At 37.3% G+C, this 27,114-nt stretch overlaps 1 long non-coding RNA gene across 1 annotated transcript in view; it reads right to left on the minus strand.

Annotated features, from left to right (window-relative positions):
- Positions 1-27,114, minus strand: part of LOC118541042 (uncharacterized) — a 98,062-nt gene that overhangs the window by 30,432 nt on the left and 40,516 nt on the right. Inside the window, exons 2-4 of the long non-coding RNA XR_004919925.2 lie at positions 18,664-18,722; positions 8,587-8,762; positions 7,691-7,852 (exon numbers count right to left, since the gene is read on the minus strand). This is a non-coding gene — a long non-coding RNA (uncharacterized LOC118541042). The remainder of the gene's footprint in view (positions 1-7,690; positions 7,853-8,586; positions 8,763-18,663; positions 18,723-27,114) is intronic.

Raw genomic sequence — 27,114 nt, forward strand, 5'->3', positions numbered from 1 at the left:
ATTTTATTTATTTATTTGAGACAGAGAGAATGAGAGAGAGAGAGAGAGCACATGAGAGGGGGGAGGGTCAGAGGGAGAAGCAGGCTCCCCGCCGAGCAGGGAGCCCGATGTGGGACTCGATCCAGGGACTCCAGGATCATGACCTGAGCCGAAGGCAGTCGCTTAACCAACTGAGCCACCCAGGCGCCCAGAAATGCAACAGATTTCTGTACATTTTTTTTTTTTTATCCTGCGACTTTGCTAAATTAATGTATGAGTTCAAGGCAATTTTTTGGTGGAGTCTTTCATTTTCTACGTAGAGTGTTATGTTGTCTGTGTTGTGAGTGAAAGTTTGACTTCTTCCTTGCCAATTTGGATGCCTTTTATTTCTTTTTGTTGTCTGATTGCTGAGGTGAGAACTTCCAGTACTGTGTTGAACAACAGTGGTGAGAGTGGACATCCTTGTCATGTTCCTAACCATAGAGGAAAAGCTCTCAGTTTTTCCCCACTGAGGATGATATTAGCTGTGGGTCTTTCATATATGGCCTTTAGGATATTGAGGTTCCTTCTATCCCAACTTTGTTGAGGATTTTTATCAGGAAAGGATGCTGTATTTTGTCAAATGCTTTTTCTGCATTTACTGAGAGGATCATACAGTTCTTATCATTCATTTTATTAATGTGGTGTATCATGTTGATTGATTTGTAGATATTGAACCACCCCTGCAGCCCAGGAATAAATCCCACTTGATTTGGTGAATAATCCTTTTAATGTACTGTTGGATTTGATTAGCTAGTATTTTGTTGAGAATTTTTGCATTCATGTTCACCAGGGATATTGGTCTATAATTCTTTTTAGTGGGGTCATTGTCTGATTTTGGAATCAAGGTAGTGCTGGCTTCATAGAAAGAATTTGGAAGTTTTCCTTCCCTTTCTGTTTTTTTGGAATAGCTTCAGAAGAATAGGTATTAATTCTTCTTTAAATGTTTAATAGAATTTCCCTGGGAATCCATCCAGCTCTGAACTGTTGTTAGGAGATTTTTGATTACTGATTCAAATTGTTTGCTGGTTATGGGTCTGTTCAAATTTTCTTTCCTCCTGTTTCAGTTTTGGTAGTTTATGTTTCTTGGAATTTATCCATTTCTTCCAGATTGCCCAGTTTGTTGGTATGTAATTGCTCATAATATACTCTTAAAATTGTATTTCTTTGGTGTTGGTTGTGGTCAGTCCTCTTTCATTTATGATTTTATTTGGGTCCTTTCTATTTTCTTTTTGATAGGTCTGGCTTGGGTTTTTTCAATTTTGTTAATTCTTTCAAAGCACCAGCTCCTAGTTTCATTGATCTGTTTTTTTTTTTTTTTAATTTATTTCTATATCATTTAATTCTGCTCTAATCTTTATTATTTCCCTTCTTCTTCCCTTCCCAACATTAGGCTTTATTTGCCATTCTTTTTCCAGCTTCTTTAGGCATAAGGTTAGGTTGTGTATTTAAGATTTCTCTTGCTTCTTGAGGAAGGCCTGTATTGCTATATACCTCCCTCTTAGGACCACCTTTGCTGCTTCCCAAAGGTTTTGGACTGTTGTGTTTTCATTTTCATTTGCTTCCATGTGTTTTTTTATTTCTTCTTTAATATCCTGGTTAACCCATTCATTTTTGAGTAGGATGTTCTTTAACCTCCATGTATTTGTGCTCTTTCCAAATTTTTCTTGTGGTTGACTTCAAGTTTCATAGCTTTGTGGTCTGAAAGTACGCATGGTATGATCTCAATCTTTTTGTACTGATTGAGGCCTGATTGGTGACCCAGTTATGTGATCTATTCTGGAATGTTCCATGTTCACTTGAAAAGAATGTGTATTCTGCTTTTGGATGAAATGTTTTGAATATATCTGTTAAGTTTATCTGGTCCGGTGTGTCCTTCAAAGCCCCTGTTTCCTTGTTGGTCTTCTGTTTAGATGATCTGTCCATTGCTGTGAATGGGGTGTTAAAGTCCCTTACTATTATTGTATTATTATCAATGAGTTTAATTTTGTTATTAATTGATTTATATGTTTGGGTGCTTCCTAGTTGGGAGCATAAATATTTCCAATGTTAGATCTTCTTGTTGGATAGACCCCTTTTTTTATGATATAGTGCCCTTTTTCATCTCTTATTATAGTCTTTGGCTTAAAATCTAGATTGTCTGATATAAGTATGGCTACTCCAGCTTTCTTTTGGTGTCCATTAGCAAGATAAAGGGAAGGCCCCTCACTTTGAATCTGTAGGTGTCTTTGTGAACAGCATATCAATGGGTCTTTTTTTTTTTTAAGATTTATTTATTTATTTGAGAGAGAGAGCAAGCACAAATGGGAGGGGCAGAGGGAGATGGAGAGAGAATCTCAAGCAGACTCCGCACTGAGCTTGGAGCCTCATGTGGGGCTCAATCTCATGACCTTGAGATCACAACATGAGCCAAAACCAAAAGTCAGATGCTTAACCAACTGAGCCACCCAAGTGCCCCTCTGGGTCTTGGGTTTTGTTTTGTTTTTGTTTTTGTTTTTTAATCCATTCTGATACCCTATGTCTTTTGATTGGAGCATTTAGTCCATTTACATTCAGAGTAAGTATTGATAGATAGGAATTTAGTGCCATTATATTACCTGGAAAGTCGTTGTTCCTGTAGATTGTCTCTTTTCCTTTCTCATCTTTGTTGCTTTTGGTCTCTCTTTCCCACTCAAAGGGTCCCCTTTAATATTTCTTGCAGAGCTGGTTTTGTGGTCACAAACTCTTTTAGTTTTTGTTTATTTTAGAAACTCTTTATCTTTCCTTCTATTCCAAATGACAGCCTTGCTGGATTAAAGTATTCTTGGCTGAATATATTTCCCGTTTAGCACAATGAATATATGATGCCACTCACTTTTGGCCTGCCAAGTTTCTGTGGACAGATCTGCTGCCAACCTTATGTGTCTACCCTTGTAGGTTAAGGACCTTTTGTACCCAGCTGCTTTCAGAATTCTCCCTTTATCTTTGTATTTTGCAAGCTTCACTATTTACTTATATTTTTTAAAATTTTATTTTGTTATGTTAGTCACCATACAGTACATCATTAGTTTTTGATGTAGTGATCCACGATTCATTGTTTTCATATAACACCCAGTGCTCCATGCAGTATGTGCCCTCCTTAATACCCATCACCGGGCTAACCCATCCCCCACCTCCCTCCCCTCTAAAACCCTCAGTGTGTATCTCAGAGTCCATAGTCTCTCATGGTTCATCTCTCCCTCCGATTTCCGCCCCTTCATTTTTCCCTTCCTTCTCTGAATGTCCTCCATGCTATTCCTTATGTTCCACAAAGAAGTGAAACCAAATGATAATTGACTTTCTCTGCTTGACTTATTTCACTTAGCATAATCTCCTCCAGTCCCATCCATGATGATGTAAAAGTTAGGTATTCATCCTTTCTGATGGCTGAGTAATATTCCATTGTATATATGGACCACATCTTCTTTATCCATTCATCTGTTGAGGGCATCTTGGCTCTTTCCACAGTTTGGCTGTTGCAGACATTGCTGCTATGCACATTGGTGTGCATATGGCCCTTCTTCTCACTACATCTGTGTCTTTGGGGTAAATACCCAGTAGTGCAATTGCTGGGTCATAGGGTAGCTCTATTTTTCATTTTTTGAGGAACCTCCACACTGTTTTCCAAAGTGGCTGTACCAACTTGCATTCCCACCAACAGTGTAAGAGGGTTCCCCTTTCTCCACAACCTCTCCAACATTTGTTGTTTCTTGCCTTGTCAATTTTTGTCATTCTAACTGGTGTGGGGGGGTCTCTAAAGGGAGAAAGACCCCAAGAGTGATATAGAACAGAAATTTACAGGGACAATCTATAGAAACAAGGTCTTCACAGGCAACATGACAATAAATTCATATCTTTCAATAATCACTCTCAACGTGAACGGCCTAAATGCTCCCATAAAACGGCACAGGGTTGCAGGTTGGATAAAAAGACAGGACCCATCCATGTGCTGTCTACAAGAGACTCATTTGGAACCTAATGATACATCCAGACTGAAAGTGAAGGGATGGAGATCCATCTTCCATGCCAATGGACCTCAAAAGAAAGCTGGGGTAGCAATTCTTATATCAGACAAATTAGATTTTAAGCTAAAGACTGTAGTTAGAGACACAGAAGGACACTATATCATTCTTAAAGGGTCTATCCAACAAGAAGATCTAACAATTGTAAATATCTACACCCCCAACATGGGAGCCGCCATCTGCATAAGCAACTGTTAACCAAAATAAAGAGTCATATTGATAACAATATATTAATTGTAGGAGACCTCAATACTCCACTCTCAGCAATAGATCATCTAAGCGGAAAATCAACAAAGAAACAAGAGCTTTGAATGACACACTGGACCAGATGGACCTCAAAATATATACAGAACGTTCCATCCTAAAACAACAGAATACTCATTTTTCTCGAGTGCATATGGAACTTTCTCCAGAATAGACTACATACTGGGTCACAAATCAGGTCTCAACCGATACCAAAAGATTGAGATTATTCCCTGCATATTTTCAGACCATAATGCTTTAAAACTGGAATGCAATCACAAGAAAAAATTTGGAAGAAATTCAAACACTTGGAAGCTAAAGACCACTCTGCTCAAGAATGTTTGGGTCAACCAAGAAATCAAAGAAGATCTTAAACAATTCATGGAAACCAATGAGAATGAAAACACATCGGTCCAAAATCTATGGGATACTGCAAAGGCAGTCGTAAGGGGGAAATACATAGCCATCCAAGCCTGACTCAAAAAAACAGAAAAATCCCAAATTCACCAGCTAACTTTACACCTTAAAGAACTAGAGAAAAAGCAACAAACGATGCCTAAGCCACACGTTAGAAGAGAAATAATTAAGATTAGAGCAGAGATCAATGAATTAGAAACATAGTAGATCAGATCAACAAAACTAGAAGCTTGTTCTTTGAAAGAGTTAATAAGATCTAAAAACCACTGGCCAGACTTATCCAAAAGAAAAGAGAAAGGACCCAAATTAATAAAATTATGAATGAAAGGGGAGAGATCACAACTAACACCAAGGAAATAGAAACAATTATTAGAAATTATTATCAACAACTATATGCCAATAAGTTAAGCAACCTGGAAGAAATGGATGTCTTCCTGGAAACCTATAAACTGCCAAGACTGAAACAGGAAGAAATTGACAACCTGAATAGGCCAATAACCAGTAATGAGATTGAAGCAGTGATCAAAAACCTCCCAAAAAACAAGAGTCCAGGGCCTGGTGGATTCCCTGGGGAATCTACTTATTTTGGATTATTTAGGATTTTCTTTACACTTGATCATGTCATGCCCTGAAATGCCTTTCTGAATTTCAATTTCCTCAATTTAGTGGAGCCATTTGGCTCTAGTTGAGTTCCTTCCCTCATCTCATTGTGATATTGTGATATGACCAGAATATATTTCTCACATATATTTGGTCTTCATCTAGGGTTCTTGACTCACAGCTCCCCAAATCCTTGGAATTTCCTAAGTGTTGAGAGTTACAAAGATGTCTCTTGTTGTGTCAATGAAGTGACTTCTGGACCTCACCTGAAGATAGGGGCTGGTTGCCAGGAGAACCAACCAGGTAGCTAGAAAGTTGGAACTTTTTGAGTCCCACCCCTCACTTCTGGAAAGGGATGAGGGCCTGAAGGTTAAATCAGTAGCTAATGATTTAATAAATCATGACAAGGTAATGGAACCTCCATAAAAACCCAAGAGGACAGAGCTTCTGGGAGAGTTTCTAGGTTGGTGAATACATGGAGATTTGGGGAGAATAGTGCACCAGGAGAGGGCATGGAAATTCTGTGCCATTTCCCTCTACCTTGCCCTATTTAGCTCTATCTGGCTGTTCCTGAGATATACCCTTTTAGAATAAACTGGTAATCTAGTAAGTAAAATGTTTCCGAGTTATGTGAGCTGCTCTAGTGAATTCATAAAACCCAAGGGGGAGGTCATGGGAACCTCTGATTTATAGCTAGTTGTACAGAAGCACCAGTAATAAACAGTTTGTGACTAGCATCTAAATTGGGGGGATGGGACACTCTTATAGGACTAAATCCTTAACCTGTGGAATCTGATGCTATCTCTGGGTAGATAGTGTCTGAATTGAGTTGAAGTCTTGGATACCCTGCTGAGGTGTGAGAATTGCTTAGTGCTGTGTGGGAAGGCCATCTACTCTTCTCATGTTGAAATTCGTACCACAACCAATTTACCTGTATAGTTTGAAAGTTGGCTTCAAGTAGTCTGCCAGAGTGCTTATGTAGCTTGCCTTGTTTGCTTCTCTCTTGGGGATTACCCTCTGTAACTATCTGTTATCTAGTATCTGACAACAGTTTTGTACAGCTTTCTAATTGTTTACGGTATGAGGTTAAGTTAGGGGTTTTCTTATTCTACCATGGAAAGAAGTAAAAGCCTACGTTTGGGTTTTTAATACTGCCTATTAGGTATGTTTTGGAGTTGGGGCGGGAAAGAGGCTCATGGCTACTTAAAGTTGCAGAGAAAAGCAGCTTTGGAAAATATAATTAATTACTCTAAGAATGATCTTGTCTGAGCACCTGGGCCCATGTGTTTTTCCTTAAAATAGTGCCTAAGTACTCATGTTGAATATAAGAGGTGTCTGGATTTTTGCCCTTGTTTGAAAGACTCTTTACCATCTCAATACATTTCTTACTATTATCAGTCAGAGCTGCTATATTCATGAATGTAACTGATTCAACCAGAGCATTTGTCCATTCTACTAATTTGAGGGTTTACTGTGGAAAGGTGTTTGTCATGTGTTTTTCTCACTAAATTAAGATGGGAAGCATTCAGCAAAATAGGTGCTATGATGATGATATGACTTTTAACATTAAATAAGAACAGCTCGGAGTATCTAATAGTTGAAATAAAAGTATTATTTTCTTAGCTGTCATGTTGCCCTCTTGAGAATCCAACAATGTTAGCTGATGCTGAGATATTTTCCATTCACAAGAACTCTTCAGAGCTTTTATCCTTTCTCTGGAAATTAAGTTATTTTGTGACTCTCCACTTGGTTCAATAAAATTTGGTATTGAAAATAATAGTAGAAACCATGTTATTTAGGAGGCTGTTCCCTAGTTAACAAAACTTGTGTGAATTGGTTCTGAAGCATGTAGGGGTCTCAAACACTTATGGATAATTTTGCAAAATTTCTCTTAATATGAATTCTGTTAACCAATACTAATAAGCTGATAATATATACAAATTTCATTTATCTTGCCACTGATGGTAAGATATAAACAAAAATGTTGTCAACTAAACAAGTATCTTCTTGATATAGAGAATATTTATCTGTGCTTCCTGAAGGAGCTTTTAAAACTTTATTTGGATATACAGTGTATGTATATTTTTAAATCACATATTACTCTTAAGAATGCCCAAAGAAGAAAACTTAAGTGAAATAAATTGGCTAAGGTATTCTTAAAGTTCTCCACATGTCTTCATATGTTCATTAAACTTATCTAAGTCCCTTTATGACTTTTAAAAAGTGTTAGTGTTTATCCATGTAATATTTTATCAAGATCATTGGTAATACAACATTTCTTAAAAGAATTTTGTATATAGTTTCTGGGAATTTCTTCCAAGCTACTGATACAGGTTCTGCAAGTTTTGAGGCTGAACCTTTAAAAAACTTACCAGGGAGTGACCACAGAAGTTTTAAGACAATCCTGACTTGTATTCCTTCATAAAATGGCCTCCAAGTGGGTTTGCAGTTGTTTAAACATGCTACTCAAAATGACTGAGTTCACGCACATGCAGGCAATAGCAGCTACATCCTGCTTATCACTTAGATTTTGACTGTAAGAAACAAAGGATTGTAAGAATTGCCCTATTTCAGAGATGTTAAAATGTGAAGAAAAGGGCTCATTTTTAATTGAACAAAATATGGTATTCTTCCTTTCTCCCCTTTATCTGCCCCTTTTTTCTCTGTTCTTTTCCTGCACTGCAGTAAATGCTAGGAGGGTGTTCATAGATTGGAGGAAAACAGAACAGAAATGGATAAATCTAATATTAATGATGAGAGTTTTGGTAGAGGTAAGAACAGAGTGCTATGGGAGCATGGAAGAAGGAATAACAACACTATCCACGGATGGCCTAACACAATAATATAGAGGTGGGTCTTAAAAATGCATAGAGGCTATCCGGTCATAGAAAAGGCTGGCTTGGTGGGGAAAACAACATAAGGAAATATAAAGTGTGAAATACCCAAGTTAGGAAGTTAGAAGTAAGTCTTAGTTATATATTATTCTGTAATGGGCGCAGCAAACTGGTCTATCCAGACTGAGTAATATAAACTTGAGTGCATTAATAATTGAGACCATTTGATTCAAGCATTTCATTTTAACATATCTGAGAAGATTCTTTTAAGTTGAGACTTTAAAGTTTAAGTTAAAAATACCACAATCCACACTCTGGAAAAAATTATACACAATTTAACATGTGGTTATGTTAATATATATGGATATAAATATAGACAGACACTAATCTACAATTAGGGAATGCTATAACAACAGTTTGCTTCTTCTCCTTACCTTTTCGCCAGAGAGTTACTGGAGATCATAGTCAGAAGTAGCTGTGACAAATGGCTCTGTCTTGGTCATGTCTAGATGATCTTTTCTTTAGCTTCATCCTGGGCAATCCTCTTCTTCTGTGTCCTTTGTTGATCCACATGAATGCACCTTGGATTGGCCATTTCCTTTTATTATGGCTAGTATATTAACCACAGAGAAATTCAGATTCTTTTTATGATCAAAATTTACACTTGAAAGATACAAAGCCTTAATCAGCCTAATTTCAAAAGCCTTATAACTAGCTATTTCTGCTTTTATTTATTATTAAACCAATCTCTGCAATGCCAGATATGTTTTTCCTTTATGGATATGTTGCAAAAAATTGTGCTGCAGTAGCCCAAGAACACCTTCCCACTAATATTTGGAAATAAGTAAAGTGAGGCAAGAAGAGGGTAAAATATTTAAAATCATTACTCCATATTTGCTTCCTTTATTATGTTATTAGATGTACTCTGCCAGCTACAGTGACTACAGTTTTACTTTTAATAATTTCATTTGTGTTTATGAGTATATTGTGGTACCTAGAAGGCATGGAATAACCAGAGAAGATTATAAGATGGCATAGTGAGTTTAAAGTGGACAGAATATAGGGCAGAGAGAGGACTGAGGAGAGTGATCGAACATGAGGCTAGGAAGAGAGTTCATGACAGATTATTGAAGGGTCCTAAATCTTGTGTCAGTCAGTGTATAGTATAAAAATGGAAATCAGTATCTTAAAATGGAGTATTAAAATATATTCAATTAATCAAATAAAGTAGGAAAGGAATAAAGAACAGGTAAGGCATATAGAAAACAATATAATGGTTGAATTAAATCCAACCATGTCAGTAACTATTTTAAATGTAAATGATCTAAATACTCCAAATGGAAGAACCTTGTCAAACTAGGTTAAAAAAAGACTCAAATATATACTGTCTACAGGAGACACACTTGAACTTTGTTTCTTTTTATTTAAAGGACAGAAAAAGGTATATCAAGTGAATAATAAAAATAGTAGAAAAGTAGATTTCAAGGGGCACCTGGGTGGCTCTGGTCAGTTGAGCATCCAACTCAATTTCTGCTCAGGTTGTGGTCTCAAGTTTGTGGGATCGAGCCCCACTTTGGGCTCTGAGCTCAGTGACGAGTCTGCTTGAGAATCTTTCCCTCTGCCCCTCCCTCACTCATGCCCTCTCTCTCAAATAAATAAGTCTTTATAAAAAAAGAGGAAAAATGGATTTCAAGAAAAGGACTGTCATTAAAGATAAAGATGAATATTTTATGGGAATAAAAGACCTCATTGAGAAGACAGAAAAATTACAAATATGCTAATAATAAGGCTTCAAAACACATGAAGCCAAAAATGAAAGAATTAAAGAGAATAATAGACAAGTCTTCTATCCCAGTTGAAGATTTACTATACCCCTCTTCCATAACTGATAGGAGAAGTGAACAACAGCAAATGAGTAAAGATACAGAAAAGTATGAGCCATGTCATGAATCAACTTGACCTGATTGGCATTTATAGGACATTACACCCAACAACATTGGAATACATTTTCTTTACAAGTACATATTAAATGTTTACCAAGAGAGACCATATGTTAGGCCATGAAAAAGTGATCAATAAAATTTAAAACACTGAAATACTACAGAGTATGTTCTGTGACTACAGTTGAATTAAATTAAAAATCAATATTAAAAGCTATTTAAAGCCCTTCTGGTTCTGGGTAGAATGAGATAAGCATCCCCCACTGGGTCTGTCCCTCTGTGGGCAACTATGCAGCTGGACAGAATGTCTGGAGTAGCTGTTTTAGGACTTTGCAATGTAAATAGCGGCAGGTAGATTGGGGCGGGGAAGAACAGAATTTGAAATACCATCCAACTTATGATTTTTTTTTCCCTTTGGTATCTCCCTGCCTGAACTCAACACAGCCTGAATATCAGCAGAACAAAAGAGAATTTCAGAAGTCCTCTAGTTTTGGCTCAAAGAGCAGGCAAAGGAACTCATGATGAGAAAGTGTGCAGATAGTTGCTTTTATTTCTTTCTATTCATTCTCGAACTCTCTAGCCCTCAAACAGTCTCATGACAGTGGGGACAGAGATGGCAAAGAGAACCCACATGGGCCAAAACTCTGCCAGGGGAGGAACCTTCTCTCTGAGAAGTGTAGCCGTGATCCCAATGAGGTGGGGGAAACATTGGTGCTTTTCTCTGTCCTCCTACCGTTCAGCCCCAGATATTGGCACGATCTCAGAAATGTGTGGTCTCGTGGCCTAACCAAAACAGCTGGAGTACCAAAAAGAACGGACATTGACTTTTCAGAGAATGTATTTCCCCCTTCCTCCTTTAAATAGAATACTGTTTATTTTGAATTTGTCTAATACTTTGTCATGAACAGATTTACCCTCTGTGTTCTCTGCCAGGATACTGTGGAGGTGATGTGTTTTCCCTCTGTGGGTACCCTATCTGGAAGCACACAATGCCCATCAGCTCCTCATTGGTGATGTGAATTTTGATCGTCTAATCAAGGTATTTCTGATTTCTCCACTGTATTATTACTAGCTTTCCCTCTTCCAAATAATAAGCAGTTTGTAGGGAGACATTTTAAGTGAATGAAAATATCCTGCTTTTCATCACAATTTCCCTCTAGATTTAGTATCAAAGATTATTTCCTGATAAAATCTTTACTGTGATAGTTGCAGAATGTTGGTTCCTTGAACTCCAGCACTGTCTCCACATTTCCTAGTTGGTATTTAGCCTTTGAGTGTAAGTAAGAGCCATTCATCCCTCCAATTTATGTATTTATTTACTATTGAAATGGACTTATGAATTCCTATTTTCTCATATTTTATATATCGCTCATTACTGTATTTAATTATTTGGATGTTCACGTTGTCCCAGTTGGCACCCCTTCAAGCTGACTCCTATGTTCTTATGACATGCTTACTCCGCTTCCTCCCTTGAACACTTCCTTACTCTTTGGCATCACAAGTTGTTCCAGACTCCTCTTGTAATGTATCCTGCCCAACCCTGGAATTAGCCGTTTATCTGAAGAGCTCTAATTCCAAGATCTGGACACTAGGTATACTTGTGACTCCTGAACTGTGTTTGATTCTTGGCTCTTGATTCAATGGGCAAAGGCAGAAAATAATACACATATACATACATAAAATATACATATAAAATATAGGTGCATATATGTCACCCATTTATATGCATATGTACACATATATTTTAGAAATCATGACACTGATTCCAAACCATTCCCACAGGGTTCATTCTTGCCTTCCCTCATTCTATGTTTGTGTGTTCCTTCTACAGTGAGAATACTGGTTACCAACAGCACATTTATGCATTTTCTCAATCCTGTGACATACCTAAAATAGTTTCAGAATTGCTTCATCTAGGGGCGCCTGGGTGGCTCAGTCATTAAGTGTCTGACTCTTGACTTCGGCTCAGGTCATGATCTCAGGGTGGTGAGGTGAATCCTGCATCGGGCTCTGTGCTCAGCATGGAGCCTTCTTGAGATTCTCTCTCCCTGTCCTTCTGCCCCTCCTCCTGCTTGCTCACTCTCTCTCTCTAAATAAATATATAAAACCTTAAAAAAAAAAAAAAAAAAAGAATTGCTTCACTTACACTATTATAATAAACCTATTAAAGAGAGTTCATGATTTATTTGCAATTCTCTACCCCCTCACTCCCCAGCCCAAGATGTACCTACTTCTCCAACACGAAGGGTATATAGTCAAAATCTATGTCCATAAGTTACTTAGATGAGTTCCTTCCCTCCTTCCCACCTTTCTTCCCTCCTTCCCCTTTCACCTTCGGTGTAATTATGGCATTCCTTTGAAATACAATTGAATTCATTTTTTTCACCTGGTTTTTATCAGAGTCTCCTTTGCTCCCATTCTTATTGATTCCCTTTGACTTTGTTGAACAGGTAGAATATAAACATGCTTCCAAAAGGCAGACTTTGCAAAAAAGTTTACTCAGAGAAATGTTACTCCCTCCTGTATCCTTTCACCCCATTTCATTCCTTACCCCTTGTAGGTAAAAAATTTAATTGCTTTCTAGTTTACCCTTCTTTTTTTCCCCAAAGATAAGCAGAGAATGCATTTTTCCCATCTTTCTTTTCTTTACACAAAAGGTAGTGTATATATAAGCTTTCTTCATTTAAAAATGTCTTTTGCAAATCACTCCCTATCAGTGCCTAGAGCTCTTCATCATTCTTTTTTACAGCTGCATAGTCCTCCACCGTTCATATGTAGTATAGTTTACTCACCCAGTATCTTATGTTTAGAAATTTCCAATATTTATATTTTGCACTTGCAAATAATGCTTGCAGTGAATAAACTTGTGTCTATTTATTTTTATTTTGTTGGAGGTATATCTTAAGGGTAAATTCCCAGAAGCGGGCTTGTTGGAACAAAGGGTAAATGTGTTTGTAGGACTGTTAGATATTCCAAATTCCCTTCATAGAAGTTGTATTCCCACATCCCACCAAGAGCTGTATTTAAATTTTAGATATTTACTTTTATTTAGTCTATGATTTTTTTTAAAGAAAAAGTAATGTTTTGAAATTCACCACCTCTTGGGGGAATGAATTCAAAAGCAGAATTTCAATGTCAAACTATCAAACTTAAAATTTTATGAAGGAAAAGTCCAAAATTACATACAAAAACATCCACGATAGAATAAAAAATACGAAGTATGTGAAAAAAAAGGGGAAAACATCAGAGAAAAAAGAGGTCACTAAAACACTTTATTCTCACTAATTAAACTTCAAAACAACAGGCTTTGTAAACTGCCTTAGTAAGACAATTACTTATAATTTTAAATCTATGGAGTCTAAAAATTTAAATAAAAATCTTTATTCATTACTTCTGACTGCCAACCATATTCTATAATTGAAAATGAAAGATTTTTAAAGATTTTCCCAAGTTATGAAACATAGGTACAGTTTCTTCTAGAAAATGCTACTTGAAAGTGTTTCTAAAAATATTTTGTTTTGTGCAAAACAGTTAATCAAATATTAAATATGCCACTTGAAGGCGGAATCTACTTAGTACCACAATATGCAGGATAAAGACTATAAAGGCAATTTGGCAATGAGCAAAGGAAGAATTTATTATTCCTACTTTATAGTGTCAAAACTTTTAAGATTTGACTATTAAAAATGTTAATAAAATTCTGATTCTAATTAATTTTTAAGTGTAAATACTCAGACTTATTATCGCATTCCAAAATTTATTTAACCCCAGTTTTGGCAGAATATTAATTTTAGCTAATATCGAATATTAAGCACTTAGCCAAAATGGTCATTTGGTATACCTCTAATTCTAATTATTTCATGATTTTTTTCAAGTTTTTATTTAAATTCCAGTTAACATACAGTGTAATATTAGTTTCAAGCGTACAATATAGTGGTTCAACAATTCCATACAACACCAAGTACTCATCATAAGTGCACTCCTCAATCCCTATCACCTATTTAACCCATTCCCACCCCCACCCCCCCAGCCACCTCCATTCTGGTAACTCCATTTGTCCTCTGTAGTTAAGAGTCTTGCCTCTCTTTTTTTCATGATTTTTTTTTTAAATTAAAGGTTGGTCTACTATAGCAGTCCATATCATATATAATCTTGAGTTCTACCAGGAAGGTCCTTCTGGCAGGTACTAAGGAGAAGTTAAAAGGCTGGTGAGTGAGGAGAGGGAAAGAGAAGGTAGGGGGCAGAGCAGAAGAACTGAGGGTGGGGAAGAAGCAGAGGGGCAGAGGGATTGGTAAAGGAAGAGGAGAAAGAAGAAAAGGTGAGTAAGAAGGAGAATATTCATCTCTGTGGCAGGGAGGGCTCAATGACTCAGTATCCATGTGTTGTAACTGGCTCAACCTCTCCCAGGTCATCCCTTTGTGTTTAGAAGAGATCACATCCACAGCAGCCTGGACTGGGCAGCATTTCTTTGTTTTTTAAGGGCTTATATACAGCCACACCCACAACCGACAAGCAGAAAAATTTCTACAACTTCTTTTTTAGCAGCACCTGTAATAACAGACAGTAGCCATTGTTACATGTTTTGTCTTTAAATCTGGACTAAGAGGAAAAGATGTTAGAGCAGGAAGGACCTCTGACATTATCCTGTCCATTTCCTTATTCCACAAGGACTCGCCCAAGGTCACGCTGCTGCGAGAGGTAGACTGAGAGCTAGAACCCAGGTCCTTAGATGTCCATTCCAATCATCCTTCTTTGAAAACACATGATGCCTCTCCTACATCTTTTGATTGGAGAAATAAAAATTCCTTCTGTCAGGAAAATGAAAAAACTCAGCTCAAGTGCATAATTTCTAAAAGGATTTTGCAGTAACTAGAATTATGGTTTCTTTTAAAAGATAAAAGAAATTCAAAATTTTATTTACTGCACTTTTTAAAAAGTTCCACAGTGAATGGAGAGGATTTTGAAAACATCTGTTTACCAATTTCCTACTGGTAACAGAACCTCGGCAGCAATAACTAAATCACCTTCATACTTTTGTCTGTGAAGCCATTAAGCCTAGAAACATGCTGTTTTTTGGCAATACAAAAATCAAAGTAGTAACACAGCAGAGCAGATCTGTGTTAAAGAACAAAAATCCACAGGCTGCTTCAAATATCAACAAGGAACCCTGAAATTTTCTATCAATTTCTTTCCATGGCCTTGTGACATTTTCAACTTAAAACTATAACATTGCTTAACATCAAGGCACTTTGAGAGAGCTTCAGTTGGAAAAGGTAATTTTTGAGTGAGATTCAGCAGAAAAAGGTAATTTTTCAGAGAGGGAGAGGTTCACTGGAAAAAGGTAATTTTCAGAACCAATTGCTGCATTCTTTTTGCTGTTATTTTGTCTCTTTTCTAAGTAGCCCTAATGTCATTCATGGGCACTCTATGTCAATACATCCGTACTGGCTAAGTCGTTTGTGCAAAGTAAGTTTATAGAAACTGTAGCTTTAGGCTATGTTATTCCAGGGCTGTGAAGATCAAACAATGCAATTTCACTTGGAAGTTTCATCAATTTTGCATCAATGTTGATGCTCGAGCTGGAGGCCTGCACCCAGAATCATAATTTCAGCCACAAAAAAATTTTGTTTTTGATGGAGAATCTAATTTCATATGATGATCATTGTTTGGTCATGCCGTGGCTCAGTAATGCAGCTCCATAAACCTCTGGTGCTGACCTGCTATTTCGATGGGCAAGCAGTGGAGGGGCTTAAGAGCTGATCTCGGCTGTATCAATTCATACTGTTTTGAGATACTAAAGGAAAAATAACTAGTCTTAGAATGCATGTTATTATATGTTATTTGTATAAGTGGATGAACAAGTATTCTAGAAAGCTGTGACCTTTCATCTATTCATTTTTGGAGAGCTTCAATCTTTAGAAAGGAAATGATGCAATTCAGCTTTAATGGTTTGAAATGAAGACTCTGAAATTATCAGGCTTCTCATACATTTCTCCTTTGATTATATCATCATAGAGAAAATGAAAAAACTCTTTCAGTGCAAGATGTGAAAGTTGAGGGGCATAAAAAGAAAAATTTTAAAGCCTTTTTTTTTTTTTTTTTTTACTGAAGTAAAATAGCAAGCATTAACAGGATAGCATTTTATTCTATCTTTTGTATGTATTTGATTTCAAGTGAATATCAATGGATTTCTTTTCATTAGTCTCTGTTTTGTAATTCAGCCTTTGTATAGGAAATTGAACCATACAGAAGTTCATGTTCATCGGTTCTATAAACATGGAGGTAACACAGTTGTGGTACTTTCAACTCTTCATGAGTGCTCAGTACCAAACACAAAAGTTTTTTCTCTTTAAAGAACTTCACTCTCTGGCCCCCACCCTCCAATAGCACTTTGGGTCGAATACATTACAGTGATGATGACATTTCAACTTAACTGTCTTTTTATCATAAGAAAAAAAAAGGTATTTATCAAAGCTTAACTATCTTTAAGTTGGTTTGTTATTTACACCCACTGAGAGATAACTGATCACATTTGATGCACTTAATTTTGTTGCTTTTCATCTAAATAAGACATTTTTCTCAATAGTTGTCTATAACAGGTGTATATATATATATATATATATACACACCTGTATACATATATATATATGATTTTCTATTTTAAAGGACTTTATTGTTTAGCGCAGCTTTAGGTTCATAGCAAAACTGAGAGGAGGGTAGAGATTTCCCATATAGTCCCTGTCCCCACACATGCATAGACTCCCCCACGATCAGCATCCCCCACCAGAGTGGTGCATTCATTGTAATAGATGAACCCATGTTGACACATCATGATCACCCAGAGTCCGTAGTTTACATTAGGATTCACTCTTGGTGTTGTACAATCTGTGGGTTTGGACAAATGGATAATGACATACACCACCATGTAGTATCATATAGAGTATTTAAACTGTCCTAAAAATCCTCTGTGCTCCACCAATTCATCCTCCCCATCCAGCCTCTGATCTTTTTACTGTCTCCATAGTTTTACCTTTTCCAGAATGTCATGTACTTGGAATCATACAGTATGTAGCCTTTTCAGATTGGCTTCTTTCACTTAGTAATATGCACTTAAGATCCCTCCTTGTCTTTTCAAGGCTTGATAGCTCAGTTCTTGTTAGGGCTGACTAATGATCCATTATTTGGATGTACTGCAGCCTATCCATTAATCTCTGGAAAACATGTTGGTTGCATCAAATTTTGGCAATGATGAATAAAGCTGTAAACACGTGTATGCAGGCTTTTATGTGGACGTAAGTTTTTAACTCCTTTGGGTAAATACCAAGGAGCATGATTGCTGGGTTGTATGCTAAGAGTATGTTTAGTTTCATTAAAAAAAAAAAAAAAAAAAAGCCAAACTCTTTTCTACAGTAGGCTGGACTGTTATGCATTCCCACCAGCAAAGTATGGCAGTTCTTGTTGCTGCACATTTTCATAGGTGGATGGATAGTGGTATCTCATCATTAAACATTTTATCCCCCCAGTACCTGGGTTCTTACATCTCTGTTTCAGGAATTCCTGTTATAAATCTGATATCCCAGCAGATACTCTGTGAGAATTGGATTGGGGAGGTGGGGTGCCCCTTGACAGGTATCAGAGGTGAGGTGGATAGGACCCAAAATACTGAAGGGTAAATTTTGCGTCAGGAAATCTATAGGTGATAAACAGCAGGAAAATCCTATGCCCTTGAATGGTTAAAATTACACCTTACCTTGGGCTCTTCCCACCAATCTTTGCGTTAATAGCTGAGTGCACTAAACAGTTATGTCACAGAGGTATGCAGTTATTTTTTTAAAGTTAAAATTGATAACCAGTTGTATTAGTAATAACTAAGTGTGCACCACAATGGGCTGTTACAGAATTCAAAATCAGTCACTTAAAAAAAAATCCCTTCTAGTCAGGACATATGCAGGTATGCTTCCCAAACAATTTGTCTTTTCTCTTTTCAGTTATCTAACTGACAGAGACTTTATGTCAGCTAGCACATAAATAATTTATTAAGTGGAGATTCTGTTTATTATGTTTTTGTTAGGCTATAACATTTATAATTATAAAGCTCTCTTGGAAGTTCAGACTAAGAGCCAGTGAAAAAGTCACACGCAATTTAAAATTTGTTGCTTTTTTTCTCACTACAAATGTAAATGAACTTTATAAAAAATCTGCATTTTCAACACATTAAGCATCTTTCCCTCATTAACCCCAGTAACTACTCTATTTCTGTAGACTCTGGATTAACCTAAAAATAGCATCATGGTCGGGGATGGCCAGTGGCAGGGAAAAACCATCTGAAAGGACCGAGGGGGAGGTAATGACAGGAATTGGCAGAAGTGAGTACCAGCGCCTCAGCTATCCAGAACTTTTGGAAAGACAGAGTTAAGAGGAGACACACAAGTACAGCATGGAAAGAAAGGGCCAGAGTTTTGGAGTCACTTAGAACAGTGTTTGAGTCCCAGCTCTGCTACTCACTGGTCATGTGACCTTTGCCACATGACTGTCCTCTTTTTTTATGCAGATGGTTATGATTGTACTTACCATAAGTGGTTCTTGTGAGATTAAATGAGACAAGATATTTATGTATCCAGTTGAGAGCCCTGTAGGTGGCAAAAAAAAAAATGGTATTTATCATTAAGGTGTGTGTCAAAGTGTAAAAACAAAGCACAAGCGGATTAAAATGGAAAAATAGTCTAAATAGATACTGCACGTAGGATGTCAGAGTAGGCACAATTGATTCTAACAGTATTCTGTTGTATATTAGTGACAACACTTGCTACTCTAAACTTATTATTCACTTAAAATAATTTTTGGTGAAGATCAGGTGTGCTTGCTTTTAGTGTTTCGCATCTCACCTGTAGACATGCCCCGATTATGAGCTTTGGAGGTTAGACAAGGAAGGGCTTGCTTCACTCTCTGGGACAAGATACTCCATACTCCGTGAACTGAAGATGACCTATAATGATAAAGCTAGAGTTGCCCGCATCCCCATCTTTACATTCCAATGAATACTCCTTGGCACATAGCAGGGATTCTGTAAATGCTCCATGAAACGGTAAGTAATGAGATGTGTGCAACCATCTCATTAACTTCTTCCCTCCCTGAAACCATGGTATGAGACATCCATATGTGAGATCACCTAATCACAAATGCCTTTTAGTAGCTGTTTATTCCCTATGATCAATTATGCCTTGTAACTAAATGTGCTGCCATTATTAAGAAATGTAAGGGTGGCTTATTTTTGTTTCAGATTTTAGGATTTTAAAATCTTGCTATGATTGGTTTTGTTGAAGCTATGTTTTTCATGCTCTTTTTTTTTTTTTTTTATTCATAGAGGGAGGGGGGTTCAGCAGGAGAGGGCAAGAGAGAAGCTCAAGCAGCCTCCACGCCCAGTGCAGAGCCCAACCTGGGGCTCGATCTCTCAACCCTGAGATCATGACCTGAGCCAAAATCAAGAGTTGGATGTTCAACCAACTGAGCCACCCAGGGGCCTCTCATGCTAATTTGTAAATAGAAGATTATAGGAAACATTTGTTTCCTGAAGCTACTATGTCCCAGTCCCCATGAGACCTCTCAAGACGGTTGCCGGACCATTTCACATGTATAACTGTAGATCCCACAATGGAGATTCAGTGGATATAAATAAATATAAAACTTCCATATAAAATATGGAAATATGTGAATATATTTAAATATATAATGTAAATACATGAGTGGAAATGAAGAGGGTTTTTTTCTTCTCCTTTCAAGGCTTGGCTTCCTCCCTGTGGGTCAGTCATGTCCTTAAAATCCTAAATCAAATCCTGTCAGGCTGACATCTTAGGTGGACTTTCCCACTCTCTCCCGTATTTTCTCTCAAAGCCACATCCACTCAGTCCACCTTTAACAGTTCAAAAAAGTGATGTTACTGATCCTAGCCAGATAACTCAAAGCCTAAAGGGCCTGTTTACAAAGGGAAAATGTAAAAGCAGGGCATATTTTATAGAGAAATTTGAGTTTTATCCTGGCTCAATTCTTTTCCAGATCCATGAATGAGCAAAATCAAGACCTTTCCTGTGACTGTTTGTTAGGTAGTAAGATTTTTAGAATTCATTGACCATCTACCTTCCTGAATCTCTGGGTGTCTCTCCTAGTGCTGCATTCCTTTGTTTTCATAGACAATATGCCATTTTGTTTTTGTTTTTTAATTGAGATTTGGAGAATTTTTTTTCCAAAATGTACAGTGAAATATTAAACTTGGCTGCCGGCCCCAGGTTATTATTTGTAACCAAGTTCAGATTCAGAAGAGGCAGAACTGGGGATAATTCTGTTACAGCAAAGCAAAAAAAAAAAAAAAACCCAAAACCTGTCCTTTTTCTTGGACTTGCACTTTGGGGCTATGTGAGGGATGGGGTTTTATCAATTACACCTGAGTTAGCAGGAAAGACACTCTCTCCAACTATAGAATTCACCTCCTTCTTGCTTCTGCTATTCAGTTTAGAGCCACAGGGACACCATCCATCAAAAGAACCTTTCCTGAAGAGGAGAATCTTGTTAAGGCTGGCTGTCAACTTGAGAAAACTAATCATGGTATTGCACAACAAAATGATTTTATACTGCTTTTCTCCTTCTTGTCTACTGAGCAGTCTATTAAGGAGAGAGGCCGACAGATGTTCAGCAACCAACTAAAAATAGATAACCTGCTTTAAATATCAAGTGTGTCTGCATGATGCTGGAGTGAAACAATGTGTCTTGCATGTGTACAGCATGGAATTCAGATTGGAGAGACCAGAGGCTGACTCAGATTGCACAGCAGAGATGTGGACTGGTGGGCAGTTCCTTTAGCCAAATGATTTAATGACTTCTTTAAAAGGACTTTCTTTTCCATGGCCAGATTATGTCAAAATGGTGTGTGCTATTACTGATCTGCGTGTATATTATGTCCTGTGGTAGCTCAACTTGGAGTCCGAAAGATCGATTAGTGGGTTTGAGTCTGCAAAATAGACTGAAGGCATTTTATTTTCTGCTTGCTGCGTTCTTTTTATCTTCTCTTCAATGTAGTTTTCCTTTTCCCCTTTATGCTATGCTACTAGCGGAATGCTGATGACCCAATAGGACAATAACAACCAAGTTGCATTTAATGGTAATCTGGTGGCCACAGCTGCCTGGTTACCTACTGATACTGAATCTGGCCCCAGGAGCAAAGAGTTTCATTCTTGTTTACACCTGAGAGCAAATCCTGGAAACATTCATCCTTCAACCTTCAGTTCCTGACTTGCTTTTTCTTTAAAGTCTTCCCTGAGGACTCCACGATGTTCCCCCTCTCTCCTCAACAACTGTAGTGCATGCTGTCTCTCTCTCTCTCTCTCTCTCTCTCTGTCTCTCTCCCTCCCTCTCCCGCCCCCATCTCTGTCTTTCTCCCTCTCTCCTTCCCCCTCTCTCCCTCCCTCCCTCCAGCAGGCATTTACCACTTAGCATTTTCTGTTGCTTCTTTAGTTAGTACTAAGTGCTGGCCCTGGCTTTCCCTGTTTGTGCTAAGTAAATAGTTGGTGATTAATGAGATTGCATGTCCCAGGCAGGGGGCCTAAGGGTAGATAGGCTTTGTAGTGTGGTGGTTCGTAACAGTTTGGGAGAGGACAGGACCACTTTAGGAAAGAGATGGAAATTGCAAATTTTTCTACCAAAAAATGTATGTATAAACAGACACAGAAACCTTGGCATATTCTTTCAGAGGGTTCCCTGATTCCCCCTGAAGGCCATCTAAAGGATCTTGATTAAGAATCTTGCTGTTAAAGGACCAGTTGTGTGTGAGAGTCCCAAAAGGACTCTGGGGGGGCATTGGTGGTTCAGTGGTAGAATTCTCGCCTGCCAAAAGGACTCTGGGGAGCAAGGTCAAGGCACCTACTGGCTTTTTTCACAGCAGGCAGGAGACAGCCTGCTTAACTGATATGAATGTACATTTTCTCTCATATCTGACCATTTGTATCCACGAGGTTGAGAGGCATCAATACATAGTGGAAGGATCAACTGAACCCCCACCAGTTGGATCTGAGTTTGCATCTAGGTTCTGCCACTTACTGGCTCTGTGACTGTAATCAAGCCACTTAACCATTGCTGGGCCTTAGTTTTCTTGTCTGTCACCTGGGGATGAAGTTAATATCTATTTCAGACAGGGATGTAAAAACGCTTAGCTCTGTCCCACTCTCTTCTTGAGCAAAGGAGGTCTTGACTAGTCCCTGGGCTGGAGTGGAACAAGGAGTGCACGGTGGAGAGTAGTAGTATCGGACAGTGGTACCTTGAGGATGTTCTTATGTGGCCAATACACCTTGTTTCTGATCTCACATAGGATACTCCCTGAGGGCTCCCAGAACTACATGAAGGCCAGAGTCCTTCCTCAGCAGGTAAAAGGAAAGGAATTAGGGTGATATGTTCTAAGGTAACCCTTTAAGCTCCAGGAAAGCAAAGAATTTATGTCTCTGTTAAGTTCTGTATCTCAAGCACCTACAAGAGAGGGAGCCTCGTAAGCACTTGGAACTTTTGTTGAGTGAGTAAATGAATGAATGAGTAGATGAATATGCATACACACGTTGTATACTTTAGGTTTGGGAAAACTTGAGTTACATATATAAGTAGTAGTATTTAAAAGGTTTTGTCATAAGTGGATCGGAAGACTTGCTGTTGAGATGGCGGTTCTCCCCAGATTGATCTACACATACAATACAACTCCAATTAAAATTTTAACAGCGGGTTGCCTGGGTGGCTCAGTCAGTTAAGCGCCGGACTCTTGATTTCGGCTTAGGTCATGATCCCAGGGTCGTGAGATGGAGCCCTGAGTCAGGCTCCGTGCTCAACAGGGAGTCTGCTTGAGATTCTCCTTCTCCTTCTGCCCCTCCCCCACACTGCACGTGTACACATCCTCTCCCTCTCTCACTCTCTTTCTCTCTCAAATACCTTTTAAAAAAATTTTAGCAGGTTTTTTGGTAGAAATCGACAAGCTGATTCTAAAAGGTATACGGAGACATAAAGGACCTAGAAAAACCAAAATAATTTTCAAAAAGAACAAAGAGAACTTACCCTTTCTGATTTTAAGACTTATTATAAAGCTACATTTACTAGGATAAAATTGATATTAGCAAAAAGATGTATAGATCATTGGAACAGAGTAGGGTTTAGAAATAGACCCACATATAAATGGTGAATTGATTTTTTTTTTTTTTTGACAAAACAATTTAGTGGGGGAAAGGAAAGGTTTTGGGCAAATGTTAATGGATCAAATGGATACCGATCTGGAAAAAAAATTAACACTGACCCTTACCTCACACCACACACAAAAATTACCTTACAATAGATCATAGAACTGAATCTAAAATCTAAAACTATAATATTTCCAGAAAAAACAAAAATAGAGGAGAACATCTTTGCAAACTTGGGGCAGGGAAGTTTTATTAACACATAAACTGTGGAAGAAAACAATTGATAAATCAAAATTTAAAACCTCTACTTTTCAGAAGATACCTTTTAGAAAACAAAGTGAGCCACGAGTGGGAGAAATACATCAGGCACATACATCAGGCAAATAATTTCATCTAGAGTACATAAAAAACTCTTACAGCTCAATAACAAGACAACACTGCAATCAAAACTGGGCAAGATATTTAAATAGACATTTCAGAGAAGATATAAAAATGGCCAGCAAACACATAAAAACATGTTCCATATTATTAGTTGCTAGAGAAATCCAAATCAAAACCATGATGAGATGTGAATTCACATTTATTAGACTGAGTTAACATTAAAAATATTGACCATACACCTGCTTATGGACTGGAACTGTTTGTGGGAATGTAAAATGGTACAAGTGCTTTGGAAATCCCTTTGGTACTTAAATTAAGCACACACTGACCATATGACCCAGAAATTCCACCACTAGGTTTTTACCCAAAGATAAGTAAAATCATATATTATCACAAAGACTTATATGCAAACACACAGCAGCTTTATCTGTAATAACCAAAATCTGGAAGTCCAAATGTCCATCAACAGGTGAATAGATTAGCAAATTGTGGTACATCCATTTAATAGACTATTTCTCAGTAGTAAAATGGCGTAAGTTTTTGGTACATGCAACAACATAGATAAGCCTAAATCATGCCAAGTGAGATAAGGCAGATAAAAGCAGAGTACGTACATAGAATTCTAGAAAATTCAATGTAATTTATAGTTTTAGAAAGCAGATGATGGAGGTCTAAGGAGGGACGGGCTACAAAGGTGCATGGGAAACTTCTGGGGATGATGGAAATATTTGTGTATTGATTGTGGTGGTGGTTTCGTGGTGCATATACATGCTAAAACTCATTAAACTATATACTTAAAATTTATGTGATATATTGTACATCAATTATACTAAAATAAAATTGAAAATATACAAAAGCGATTATGTATATATTCACATTTTAAAGTGGAAGATTAGAAAGAAGCACAAAAAAATGTTAAGTTACTCCTGGGCAGTGGGATTATAAGTGATTTTTTTGTTCTATGTATGTTGATGCATTTTTCTAAATTTTCTAGAATGTACATATATTAGTTTCCTGTGGCTACTTTTACAAAACACCACAAATTGGGTGGATTAAAACAACAGAAATTATGTCACAGATCTGGAGGCCAGAAGTCTGAAATTAGTACCACTGGGCCAAACATCAAGGTGTTGGCAGGACTGGGCTCCTTGGGCGCTGTAGGGGATAGTGTCTTTCTTGCCTCTTCCAGCTTTTGGTGGCTGCCAGCATTCCTTGGCTGGTGGCTGCATCACTCCATCCTTCAACACCAGCATCTTCAAGTCTCTCTCTCTCTCACCTTCCTCTTTCTGTGCAGTTAAATCTCTATCTCCTTCTTAAAAGGATGCATGTGATTTCATGATAATCTCCTCATGCCCAAGCCCTAAATCCCATCGACAAAGACCCTTTTTCCAAATAAAGTAAAAGGTACAGGTTCTAGGGATTAGGACTTGATATTTTTGGCAGGCATTTTTTTTTGCCACTACAGCACATTTTTTCCCCCAATATTTTTGTTTTTTATTTTCTTTGTATTTGATTCCTTAAAAATATTGAAATTGTATAAATAATAAATGAATATATGTTTATTATAAAAAATTCAGACAATATAAATGTTACAGAGTGAAAATCCAAAGTGCTGGTACTAGCCAGCACAGTGCTGAAAGCGGAGTTCCTTTATGGAGAAGGAATTGGGTAAATTCACATCCATGTGCTCATCCTGTGAGAGACACATGAGCATAATTTATTTTGTAATAACTACTGTTAACAGCTTAGTGTGCATCCTTTTGGACCCATCACTGTAAATTTATATCAGATATATTTGTAATATGATAGCTATTGTAATTTCATATATTGTGCATGTGTGTGCACGTGTGTGCTCAATTTTGGTTTTTATAAATGGGAATTACACTATTCATTTCACTCCACAGAAAGCTCTTTTTCCTTAACAACATTCGTGGAGATATTTCCATGTCAGTGCCTAAGGTTCCATTTCCTTTGTATTATTTAATTGCAGAGAGGTATCTTTGTCAGTCCCTTTTGTTGAATTTTGGTTTACATTTTCTTTACTGTTACCAATAATGTTACAGTGCATATCCTGTACATATGACTTTGGATGCATGCACAATAGTCCATAGGTTACACTCCTGGGGGTAGATTGCTAAGTCAAAGAGTATATAAATTTTCAAGTTTTTATTTGAATTCCAGTTAACATACAGTGTAATACTAGTTTCAGGTATAGAATTTAGTGATTCATCACTTATGTAAAACACCTGCTGCTCATCACAAGTGCCTTCCTCAATCCCCATCACCCATTTTAACCTATCCCCACCTACCTCCCCCTTTTTTTTCTTTTCCCCCATTTTCATTTGTTTCTTCAATTCCACATATGAGTGAAATCATATGGTATTTGTTTTTCTCTTGAGCTACTAGATACTTACCCAAAGGATACAAAAAATACTAACTCAAAGGGATACATGAACCCCGATGTTTATAGAAGCATTATCAATAATAGCCAAATTATGGAAAGAGCCCAAATGTCCATCTACAGATAAATGAATAAAGAAGAGGTGGTATATATACACAACGGAATATTACTCAGCCATAAAAAAGAATGAAATCTTGCCATATGCAATGATGTGGATGGAGCTAGAGTATTACGCGAAGTGAAATAAGTCAATCAGAGAAAGAGTATATGTATTTTAAATTTTGGTAGGTACTTCCATGTTTCCAAAAATGCTATTTCAATTTATACTTCTATAATATCATATGAAAATATTTGTTTGCCTACATATTTGCTACTTCACATATTTTTTTTTCCTCTTTTTGGCAATCCAATGGACAAAAAGTGGTATCATTATTTTAATTATTATTTCTTGATTAATGGGATTGAACATATTTTCATATACACTGGTCATTTGTGTTTTTGTGGCTTGCCTTTTTATATTATTCACCAATTTTTCCATTGAATTGTCTTGATTTTTTAATCAATTTATGGAAGTATTTATATGTTACAGATTTTAACTCTTTGTCCATTATATATGATGCAAGCGTTATCTCCCAGTTGGTCATTTGCCTTATAACGTTGTTAAGGAAATCCTAGAAGTTTGAAATTATTATGTAGTTAGTCTGTCTTTTACTTTGTGGGTTATAGCTTCTTCATCTTGCTTAGGAAGGACAACTTACCCCAAGATTACTAAAACATTCTCTGTATTTTTATCTAGTAGTGTACAGTGCTTTAAGGATAAGGATAATAAAACATCTAAAAATGAAAGGCCTCATGTCAAACAAAATGATTTATTAGAGTAGAGTAGATTCTGGAACCAGGCTGCATGGGTTCTTTTGTAAGTGTGTGATGTCGGGCAGGTTACTTAACCTTTTGTGCTTCAGTTTTTCCATCTGTACAGTGAGGTAGCTAATAGTCCCTACTTCATGAGATTTTTGTGAGGATTAAATGAGTGAACAG

Source organism: Halichoerus grypus, chromosome 5 (genome assembly GCF_964656455.1).
Source record: "Halichoerus grypus chromosome 5, mHalGry1.hap1.1, whole genome shotgun sequence".
NCBI lineage: Eukaryota > Metazoa > Chordata > Mammalia > Carnivora > Phocidae > Halichoerus > Halichoerus grypus.